Below are 12,046 nucleotides of genomic sequence, written 5' to 3'. Positions count from 1 at the left end.
GAAAGACTGAATAATCAATCACAATAGGCACAGAAAACATTCGTAAAGCCAAAAATCACACAAGGTCTTGCTATGTAGTTCAGGCTGGTCTTGAACTCACAGTGATCTCTGGCCTCAGCCTTCTGATTGCTGGAATTACAGCTGTGTACCACCATGCCTGGCTAATGAAAGTTTTTAAATAAACTATCGTAGTAGGAAATACCCTCAATTGGATAAAAAGCATCTATGAAAGCCTATAGTTTACATAATATTTCATGATAAAAGACTGAATGCTTTCAAAGATCAAAAAAATGCAAAGATTTTAGCTCTTAATACTTTTTTTAAACATTACCTTGGAAATTCTAACCAGTACAGTAAAAAAAAGTAAGAATAAAAACAGTCTACATTCTCAGAAAACATGGTCTGTACATACAAAGGCCCACAAAATTTACAAAAAAACTAAAACTCATAAATGTAGTAAAGGTACAAGTATACAAAACTAACTTTTCAAAATAAATATCATGTCTGTATGTTAGCAATGGACAGTCCAAAACTAAAATTAGGAAAATTATTCCATTCACAATGGTATGAAAAAAAAGTAAAATACTTAAGAATAGATTTCACAAAAAGAAGTACAAATCTGACCACTGAACTATAAACACATTGCTAAGTGAAATTAAAGAACACATATGTATGTGACAAGATTGTTCATGTTCATGGATTAGAGGATTCCACGTTCACACTAAATGGGTCTGTAGGTTCAACATAAACTCTATTAAAATCTCATCAGGCTTTTTTTTTTGGTACCAGGAATCAAACTCCAGTCCTTGAGCCTGCAAGGCAGGCACCGAAACACTGATCTAAATCCCTGGCCTTCATCAGACTTCTTTAAGGAAACTGCCAAGCTGATTTGTAAAGTTTATATGGAAATTTGAAGGATCTATAATAGCCAAAACTATTGTTAAAAATAAAGTTAGAGGATTTCAACTATCCTACTATCACTATATCCTATGACTATATAAACCGCTGGAAGACTTAATCTAGCCTATTTGAAATCTTAATAAATCTATACATGTGGTACCGAGATATGAATAGACGTATAGATCAATGGAAAAGAATTAAGGGGCCAAAAACTAATCCTTTCATTCATGGTCAATTAACTTTTGACAAAGGTGCCAAATCAATTTAGTGGGTGAAATACGATTTTTTTTCAATAAATGCTTCTGAAATCACTCAATATAAATATATACTTTAGGATTGAAAAGTACCTTTTCTTGCATGTTACTAGGTTCATGGCTGACACATCTATAATAAAAGACAATATAAGAGAGAATTTGCACATCTATATAATATAGCTTTACATGACACAGTCATTTTTTTTTTTCTAGTACCAGGGATTGAACTCAGGATCTATTGCTTTCAAGGCAGGCACAGCACCACTGAGCTAAATCCCCAGGCCAGTCACAGTCATCTTTAAAAGGAAAAAAAAAATGCCCAAAGAAACCAGGAACCTGCTTATTTTTATGCTTAGATTTCCTGAAGAGTAAAGAGCCATGCAGTAGTATGACTGGCAGACAAAAGAGTTTCATCTACTGGTAATAAACTAGGGGAACCTAACAAGGCCTATCTGTTCCGATGCACCCCTGTGTCCTTGTGTCTTTGGAAATAAGGACATTCCTTCCCTCTGGGTATAGAAAAGGTACCTGTGGAATTAAAAGCATTTGGCCTCCTTCTGGACAAGTTCATCTAGGTCTCAGCCTGCTTCAGGGGAGAAGGACAAGGGGAAGTTACAAGGGACTTTCCTCTTGCTGTTTTTTCACATGTTAAACTGTCATATTCTGGGATGCTGTTCCCTGAACCCCATGAACACACAAGAAAAAATTAACACCTTAGCTTCGGCAGTCCTCAACATGTTCGCATCCAGTATTGGTTCCATGGAAGAAAATTTTCCCACAGAATGGGGGTGGGGGAGGGAAGATGGTCTGGGGCATAACTCAAAGGAATGCACAACCGAGATCCCCCGTGTGCCCTTTGCAGTAGGGCTCCAGCAGGAGCTCAGCATCCATGAGAACCTAATGCTGAGCTAGGCAGTAATGTGCAGACGGGGAGTAGTTGTAAATACAGGTGAAGCTTTGCTAGCTCCCCCGCAGTCACCTCCTAATTGGCCCACTTCCTAATTGGCCAGGTTGGTGTTCGTCCATGGCCAAAGGGTTGGGGTCCCCTGCCTTACGTTGTACCGTACACAAAAATTAAGTAAGAACTAAAACTTTTTCATAGAAGAAAATCTTTCTGACTTTGTACTAGGCAAAGATACCTTAGATATAACATGAAAAACATAGTCCATAAAAGGACAAAATGGAGAAGTTGGACTTTGTCTAAACTTTTACAAGACGTTCTTGAAAAAGGCCCTGTTAAGTAAATGAAAAGATAAGCCACAAAGTTATGCACAGGAGCTATGAACAAGTAATATAAATATTTGCAAGGAGTGTAAAGACTTGGATTATGAATACGTAATGAACACTTAAAACTCAATTATATAAAAACATACAACTTTGTTTTGCCACTAAGTTAACTGGTACATTTTAGGTGTACAAGTTACAGTATACAGTGTACAGTTACATTCATCATGGGGATCTTGTACCTTTACATGATGTATCTTGGTTCTCATTTTTTTCCCATACTCCTGCCCTCCCTTCACCCCCTCTACCCTTGCTTATTTACAATGACTTTGTTTCCATTTTTTTTTCTTTTGTTACCGGGAATCGAACTTGGGTCTTTGCACTTGTGAGGCAGGCAGCAGAACCACTGAGCTAGATCCCCGGCCCACTCTCATATTTTTCTTTTCCCTTCTTCCTTTTCCCCTACCCTTCCCACTTCCCCTACTGCTTTAGACTTTTTCTTCCTATTACACAATATCAATTATACATTTTGATACTTCTTTGCACTTTTAGTTTTACACACCAGAGATACTATTCACTATTTCCACGTGTGTTCTGTTAATTTCACTTAAGAGCATGGCTTCAATGTGCATCCACTTAGCTATAAATGTCTCTAGTTTCTTGTTCTTTATGGCTGAGTCATACTCCATTTTATAAAAACATTTTATGAAAACAACCATACCTTCTTTATCCAGTCTCCAGTTGATGGGCAATTGGACTGTTTCCAAGTTTTAGCTATTACAAACTGTGCTGCTATGAACATGGGTGGGCATACATCACTGTGGTATGATTCTTATTTTTTAGGTTTTTGATCTGGAATGCTTCTCAAAATATTCATGTGTCCAGAGATTGGGTTTTTGGGAGGTGATTAAATCATGGGCCTGCTATACAACTCAGAGGGTTAATCCACTGACAAATCCTTAGCTGTTAGGAGGAGTGCCTGCTTGGAAGAGGCAAGTCACTGGGGTGTAACTTGAAAGGGTGCATCTCCTTCCCTGACTCCTCCCTTTGCTCTCTGCTTCCTGGCTACCATGAGGTGAGCAGCTTTCCTCCCCCCAGGCCCCTTCCACTCACCACACTGGAGCTTGTCGACCATAGACTGAGACACCGGAAGCTGTGAGCCAGAGTAAATCTCACCTTTGCGTTGCGGGTGTCAGGCGTTGTGTCTCAACCACGGCAAAGTAACTAAGACAGTGACTAAAATATTTGAATAGATATTTCAGCCAAAAAAATTACATTGTTGGTTAACAGACACATGGAAAATAGTCCACAACTTTGGTCCTAAGGGAAATTCAGATTAAAACCGCAAAGCTATCACTACATCCCACTAAGAGGGCTCCGTGCAGAAAAGAGAGCACCGCCTGGTATTGCTGAGGATGTAAAGAAACTGGAGCCCTCGTTTATTGCCGGTGGGAGCCTAGTGATGGAGCCAAGTTAGAAAACACTTCAGTACCACTTCAGAAGGTTAAATATAGAGTTAGCATGTGGCCCGGCAAGTCTTTGAGATCTGTGCAAGAGAAATGAAAACATATATCCCCGCAAAGACTTGCCTGCAAAGGTTTATAACGGCATTATTCATAATAGTGAAATGTGAAAACAATCTGCCGGCCTGTTACCTATCCAACAGCTACACAAAATGTGTATGCGCCTGCAAAGGAACACTATCCAGCATCAAAAAATCATAAATTACTGGCACATGTTACGTCTTGGAAGAATGTCAAAAATATCATGCTAAGAGAGAAGCTTACATGTTGCACAGCTCCATTTGTACGACGTCTCCAGAAAGGGGAAATTTATAGCGATGGAAAACAGATCGGTGTCTGCCCGAAGCTGGGAATGGGAATGTGGGGTGACTGCAAATGGGCGTAAGAGGACTTTCGGGGCATTGGGGATGTTCTAAAGCTGGATTATGGTGATGGCTGCACAATGCGGAAATCATTGAATTGGTATCTACGAGGGGTACATTTTACGGCGGAAATCATTGAATTGGTATCTACGAGGGGTACATTTTACGATATGTAAATTGTACCTCCAAATATTTGTTTTTAAAAACAGACTGAAGCCTTCCCAAATGTCGCTGTCTGGCTCTTCATCTGCCTCTTTCGGTTTAGCGTTGCTTCATTTGCCTTCACTGTTCCCACCTTTGAGCCCATCCACATGCCCGCTGCTGGAGTTCATTACCCTCTGCCTTGTCCCTGGCACTCAGACAAAAGGTGATGCTTCCTCCACTGCTCTAGAATGGATCCAGAGGCCAGCCAAGCTCTTACAGCCCCTGGGATCCTTCTCATTATCCTATACAATCCTCTCCTGAAGAAGTCTGCAAGTGTCTAGAGAATCTGTCTGATTTCATACAGCCCATTCAGGAAACTCAGTCACTGCTTGATTTGAATATGCCTCAAAACCGGCTCACATAACGCGCCCATGACTAAGGAGTATGCTTACTCCAGACATCTTGCAGAGTTAAGAAAGCAAGAAATAGAGATAGGAAATTATCACTGTGGCACTTAGGACAGCTTTACATGGAATGCTGGATACCCTTGTTCTTAACAAGTCCTCCAGCTTCTCAGGGAATATTTACAGGCCTGTTGTGGTTCCTATCTAGATGTCCCCGCAAAGCCAGTGTTCATAGGAGGTGCTTTGGGGAGGTGACTGGATCATGTGTGTGTGATGGATCATGGGTGTATGATTCTTGATCAGTACATTGATGGACTTATAGCTAAGTGTGATGCTGGGAGGAGAAAAGCTGGTGGGAAGAGGTGGGGTCATTGTGGTTGTGATAAGTATATAGGTAGATGAATAGAAAAAGAGACATCTCGGTTCACAAATAATTTCATCCATGATCCTGGTCACAAACTGAAGTGGACAAGAACCAAATCAAATCTCCCTTTAAGGTCAACAACTGAACCTTACCGTCAAATTTGCCTTGGTTCTCATCCAACTTGGTTTATGACCAGAGTCATTGAAAGAATCAAGTTTGTACACCAAGATACCACTATAGTCCTCCTACTCCCTTGAACACTGCTGCTCCTGCCTGCGATTCCATGAGCTCTCTCTCTCTTCTGCCCTCTGCCATGCCATGCCACCATGCCTTGGAAACGACCATTTAGAGAAAATAAACCTTCTTCCTTTAACTTCTGAGTGTCAGATATTTTGTCCCAGCAACAAGAAAGTAAACAAGGCCCTTCCCCTTGTACAGTTTCAGCTGCGCAGTTTTTCTTCTTCCCTGATTCAAGAATGAGCTTTTTTTTTTGGTCTCATAAAGATCAGTTCAGGGGCTGGGGACTTAGCTCAGTGGTTCTGCTGCCTACCTTGCAAGCACAAGGTACTGAGTTCGATCCACAATACAAAAACAATCTTTTAAAAAATCAGTTTAATAGTTTTGCTTGAAGCCTTCTACTTTTGGTTCCATGTAGCTTACCATGACATTGTCTCAGATCATGATGTTAGCCAGGTTTCTAAATTGAAAGTCACTCACACATAAAAAGGTCTCCAGATGATTTAAGCAGAGAAGACATTTTTTTAAAAAGATTAGGTAGCTCAAAGAATTGCCAAGAGAACTATAGGCTCATGCTCAAAAAAGAATCAGAGACATAGGCTGTGTAGTATGGCTCACATCCTAGAACTAGACAGGTGAAGACCCTGCTTGTGCCATCACAGTACATAGGAAACTGAAATTTGCACTATTAATTCTGCCACCATGTCTCTAGAAACAGAATTCAGCTGCCCTCTGCCAAAAAAAACTCCCTACTATAATTGTTTTTGTTGTTGTTTGGGGTTTTGTTTTGTTTTGCAACCTCTAATATAAGTGTTTCTGATTGGTAAGGTCCAGGTCATGTGCCTGCTCTCTAACCCCAAAGGAACCTGGGAAAATGAGTAATTGGCCTTGTTGGCCTTTATTAGTGAAAGACGGTCTTTTCTCTTTCTTTGTATCATAGCACAGAAAACACACAGAAATGACACTCAGACGTTAAGGACCCCCGAAATAATGCAACTGCCTTTATGAATAATTTGAATAATTACTTAGCTATATGGGTAACCCAATGTGCTTAACTAAATGATTCAGAGATTCTGACCCAATTTTCTTAGCTCAAGACTGTTTTATTATATGTAGATCCAAGATTATGAAGAAGAAAGTTAAAGAGTTGGGTCAGGAGAGTATGAGATGATTGATAATCCCCATCACTGCTTTGTTAGGAGGCAACATGGCCCCTCAAAAGTGGATATCCTCTGCGAGTCCGTGCCTTGTTTGCCCTCGAGCTGGCACAGTCATGGAATTGCCCACACATCCCTCCACCCCAGGAAGCAATTACAGCTCTGTAAACATACTTCCCTTATCCTGCAAGTTGCTATTTAAAGAACCTTGAAGCAGAACTCTTCTTTAGAGGGAATAATCTTTTTGTGATGGAAATATCAAAATTATTCAGAAGTTTTGCCTGTTGAGTATTTTTAAAATAGAATTTGCCTAAAATATGGAGTCTCCATTATAAATATACATTTTTCATTCATTTTGTGGGACTTTGTGACCCCAGAGGGCTTCCTGTTAGAATAAAGTAGAAATGTCAAATACAGAGAGCCCTCTGTTCTGGGCCAAGTTATACTTTATTACTCAGCTTATTCTTGGCCACCTAATAAAAGCCTCCAGTTTACTCTCACGACTCCTACCCATTCTTTGGATAATATCTTTAAAGGTCTACGGGCCAGAGGAAAGATGCGGTTGGGAGTCCCTGTCATATCCAAAGCCCATTCCTCTAAGGCAGGATTCAAACCTGCAGGTTTTCATGCTCAAGGTCACCTGGCAGATACATATAAAGATATAAATACATATATATGAAATTTTCCATTTTAAAAGAAAAAATATGTATGATTAGGAAAATTATTGAAGATAAAAATCTTATAACCACTGCCCAAGTCAAGAAATGGAACTTCACCACTGATCTTAAGTCTTTTCCATATGTCCCTAACCACAATCTTCCTCCCCCACAAAGTAACTCTATTCTGACATTTATAATAAACAGTACTTTATGCTTTATTCGTCTTTACAGTTTAAGCATGCATCCCTAGAGACCATAGTTTAATCTTGACCATCTAAATTGTTGATATATATTTTAAGACAGTGCAGGTTGCTTTCTACGCCTCTCTTTCTTCCCACAATTTATCTGCTAATGAACCTGAATCATCCTCCCTGACCTTCCCACTCTCTGAGTCTTGTTGATTACTCATGTAAGGTGCAAGCCAACACATTCTGCTGTCTGATTTGTCAAACAAATGAGCAGCTGGGCCTAGAGGTCTGAATAGACTCAGGTTTGACTCTTTTAAACAGACCACAAGTGGTATGTCAGGAAGCCCCTAAGGTCTATTTTTATTTTGTATGATTTTAGCAGCCATGGATGCTCAATGCCTAGATTCAGTATGTTCTTAGGAAATGTAAATGCTAATTTCTTGTCAATTATTTCTTTTTCCTCTGTAGAAGTTAAAGTACTTCTATAAACAGATATATCTCCTATAGTCCATCCAGGAAAGACAGAGCAAATGTTCAATTTGTCCTCTTTCTTTATGAGATTCCAAGATAATGACTGGCTCCCTATCATGTTTCCAAGCTTGTAAATATAAGCATAATTATATCATTGTTAATTATTATACTTAGTTAATATTAATATATAAAATATATTAATATGAACATAATTTATACAAATATGAATACATGTATTTTAGTGTATTGCTAGGTTTTAATCCATTTCAACTTTTAGCCTTATTGATGCTCAAATGGACCCACCTTCCACCAGTAAATGCCCTTCCCATCCCTTCATCCTTTAACATGATGAGGTTAGTCTTTGGTAACCTTTTTGCTATTTAGTATGACAAGATATTCCAGACTTATCTCACACAGTGGAGTTGTTGTCATCATGACCTGGATTGTGCCACATCTCAAGAAGTCTATGTCCTTCTTCTAGTGGGAAATGATATTTCATGGCCACCATCTACATACTAGGGATACTTTTGGCTACTTCACTGGTCATTGTTTCTAGTCTTTTCAATCATCTCTAGAAATTGTGTATGCTCCCTTGACACTGCTCCTTCTGATTCAAATTCAGAACTATTGAGTTTATTTCATCTCTTCCCTATTACATCACACCTGGATCTTCTTCCTTGAAACTAAGTGTTCTGCATTCAGGAGCTGATACTATTAAAATATCCCATGTTTAATCCTTTGCCTTATCTCCTATTACCTACTCAGTATTCTCAGAGAAACCACAGAAATACTGCTACAAATAAGACTACCAAAAATAAATAGAAAACAAATTCTGCATATTTTCTCCTCACTGTGCCTAACTTTTTGCAGTTGTACTGAATCTGTATTTTCACAGAGCCATGGAATACTGTACTCTCTGCCTCTTGTCTTCATTTGGTCTTAATTGTTTAATGTTATATATTTGAGGCTTGCCACCAATTCTTTTTTCCCCCATACCTGGGATCAAACTCAGGGCCTTGTGAGACAGGTGCAGTGCCACTGAGCTAAATGGCCCATTGCCACCAATTCTTAACATCAACTTCTCCCTGGTTGTTTTGCTCCTCTGAAGCTTGCTCTGTAGTAAATCCCTCAAGAAGAGCTCATGAGAACAAAATTTCTTAATTTCTTGCATTTTGATAAGTTACCTATGTCCTTTCTATTTTAAATGCAGTTTTTCTGCATATAATATCCTATTTGCATTTTCTTTCCTTAAGGACCTCAAAAATATTATCTCATTTTCTGCTAGCATAAAGCATTATTATCCAAGACCTCTGACAATAATCTAATTTTTCCCCTACATAAGCTATTTTCTCTTTTTGGCTGGATGTTAAATAATTTTATTTCTTGTAGTGCAGTAATTTTCTCAGAATACAATTTGGTATTGGCCATTCGGGATCAATTTTTCAGGTACACTATGTGGTTGTGTCCTTTCAATATACAGGTTCAGATTTTTTTTTATTGTGATTTCAAGGAAGTTTTTCTTGAATTGCAACTTCTAGTAATTTGTGTTCCTTTGGTTTTCTTTTTCAGGGACTCATTATTGTAATGGATATTCTTTACCTCTGTTTTTTTGTTTTTGTTTTTGCTTTTGTTTTGTGGTACTGGGGTTCAAACTCCAGACCTTGCACTTGGGAGGCAGGCGGCAGCACCATTGAGCTGAATCCCTGGCCCCACCTCTGTATAATATTTTAATTTTCTCTCAAATATTTTTTATCTCTCTTTTGTACTTCTTTTTGATTTTTAAAAACTTCCTCCTCTTTGCCTTCTGTACTCCTTGAGGTGCTGCCTGTTGCATTTCTTTATTCTTATTCTCTTTTTAGTTTGGTCTTCATTTTTGATATGACTTTTTTTCTAATTCCTTCCTGGAAGTTGTCATACAATCTCGGGGTAGTTTTTCAATTCTTGTGAATGCTGTTCTTGCATTATTTCTTAATATCTCAGCCTGTTTTGAAATAGCAGGTTATGGTTCGTTCTGTTTTGGGGGCATCTCTTACTGGCATTCTTCTACTGTCTATAAACAAGATGCCTTATTCCCTCTTTCTCCTCTCACAGAGATTGAACCCAGGCCCTTGCACATGCAAAGCAAGCACCCTACCACCAAGCGACATCTACAAACTCTTACTTTACTTAGAGGCGAGGTCTTGCTGAGTTGCCCAGGTTGACCTTAAAAACCTTGTGACCCTCTTACCTCTGCCCCACCCCGGCTGGGATTTCAGGCAATGCACCACCCCACCCAGCCTGTGCCTTATTTTCTTCATTCCTATAATAATTTTGCGTAAGTTTTGCCCTTGATATTTTTTATGACGTTTGTTTCTTTGTGATCATCATTACCCAGTGAACGTTGAACAGAAGATCTGGTTCCGACTGCACGGCCCTGCCTCTTCGGGTGTGTTTCTGCATTATTTTAAAACATGGCATCTTGTCTTTGGCAAAGTCCAGCCTCTCATTCTCCACTCTCTTATGGATCATCTCCGTCTCTGCTTCTGTTTTTCTCTTTCTACTCTATTCTAATTCCATACCCAGATGTTTCTCATCAGCAGAGCTTAGCAGACTGGGAATTCCTTTCTAGTCAATGTAATAGCCTTCCCAGGGTCTGGAGCCCTTCATCCTTTCAGAAGTTGTCACAGATCCACCGGTGGGTGGCGGTCCCCTTGCCGGCTTTCACTGCTATGATTACATTGCCTTCTATGCTCCCTAGTGAGAATCCGTGTGCCATTTGGGTGCTGTCTGACCTGACTTCATCGCTGCGTCCCTCTTCATTCTCCTAGGCAGATGCTGAGACCATGCAAGTCTTGCAGTTTTTAGCAGGTTGTCTCCCCACCAAACCCTGCTTGTGTTTCAGTGTTCGCAACTTAGAATCCCACTCAAATCCAGTTGCTGATTTATCCGGAGATGTCCAGTGGCTCTGTTCTGGAGCCACATCCTCCCCACCTGGCAGCCACTGGATGGAGCTCATGACAGCGTCCACTATGGTGGGGTGGGGGTGGGCGTGGCACGAGCTCTCCAGGCTGCCGTGGTCCCAGCCCCTCCATCAATTCCCTGATCACTTGCCTTAATTAAACAATTTTCCCAGCCCTAAATCTTCTCTTCTAGGGTCAGTGACACAAAATAGTAAGTATGTGTCAGGAGCCCCTGCCCAATTCCCCCAGTGTGTTCTGCTGTTCCTCCCTCACACTTCATTTATCCTATTATGAATCCCAGGCATTCAACTCCTGATGCCTCTGCTCTTTCTAGATTTTCCTCCTAGCATCCCTGGAGGCATTTGGATTTCTACATTCCCGAGCCTCTTCTGCTCAGCTGCCAGGTCCTTAACACATCTGAAAATGTTAAAGCTCCCTGTACTCACAAGTTATAAGAGAAGGTCCCAAGGCCCAACCACAAATTTAAGAAGCTGAACACAGAGAGGCCAGTTTTAACATGGCTTAGCAGGAGACAGGAGCATGAAATCAGCCAGGAGCTAGGTTTATGTGGCTTGAACAACCGAGGAGAAAGGAAATCAAAGCCCTGGTTCTGGAAATAGCGCTGGAGTAAGCATTAGGCTTCAACAATAAAGATAAGAGTTATCAATGGTCTGCAACGTAAAAGAAGGATCTGGAGACTGAGTAAGGTCAGGTCAAAGATGCACTTTGCAAAGAGTGAATTCCTCCCACTGCATTCTTTTTATGCTCAACTTAAAGAGGTCACTATTCACCAGGTACCTTTGGGTCACCCCGTTTAAATTGTCATTCCCAAGAAGATATTTAGACATGCGGAGTTGCTTCCAATTCTCTGACAATGTTCTTACGTCTCTACATTGTACCTGCTGTTTCTTTTCACTAAAGTCCCTCCATCTTTGTCCAGGCAACAAAACCAAACAACTCAGATCCTCCCTCTTCCAAAATCTTTCTAGGCTGAGTAAGTGCCTCTCTCTCTCTCCCTCTCTCCCTCTCTCTCTCTCTCTCTCTCTCTCTCTCTCTCTGTCTGTCTCTCTCTCATATATCCTCTTGTAGGTATTCTTTCTTTCCTAATTTGTTTCTATTAAGTAAAAAGCTCAGCTCCTCAGAATAAAAAAAGGAATCTTAAAAATTCTGTATCTCCTACCCCTAGCATGTTACAGGTGCTCAAATAACATTTCTAACCA

The 12,046-nt window shown here is 40.1% G+C and overlaps 1 protein-coding gene and 1 long non-coding RNA gene across 3 annotated transcripts in view; both read left to right on the top strand.

Annotated features, from left to right (window-relative positions):
* The window catches only part of Asic2 (acid sensing ion channel subunit 2), a 1,045,529-nt gene that overhangs the window by 648,375 nt on the left and 385,108 nt on the right, over positions 1 to 12,046 (top strand). The gene's annotated exons all lie outside the window — the stretch shown is intronic.
* LOC104875013 overlaps positions 1 to 12,046 on the top strand; it is a 51,336-nt gene that overhangs the window by 38,920 nt on the left and 370 nt on the right. The gene's annotated exons all lie outside the window — the stretch shown is intronic.

Source organism: Fukomys damarensis, unplaced genomic scaffold (assembly GCF_012274545.1).
Source record: "Fukomys damarensis isolate Sample0158 unplaced genomic scaffold, DMR_v1.0_HiC HiC_scaffold_13, whole genome shotgun sequence".
NCBI classification, from domain to species: domain Eukaryota; kingdom Metazoa; phylum Chordata; class Mammalia; order Rodentia; family Bathyergidae; genus Fukomys; species Fukomys damarensis.
This window is presented reverse-complemented; position numbering and strand designations above follow the sequence as displayed.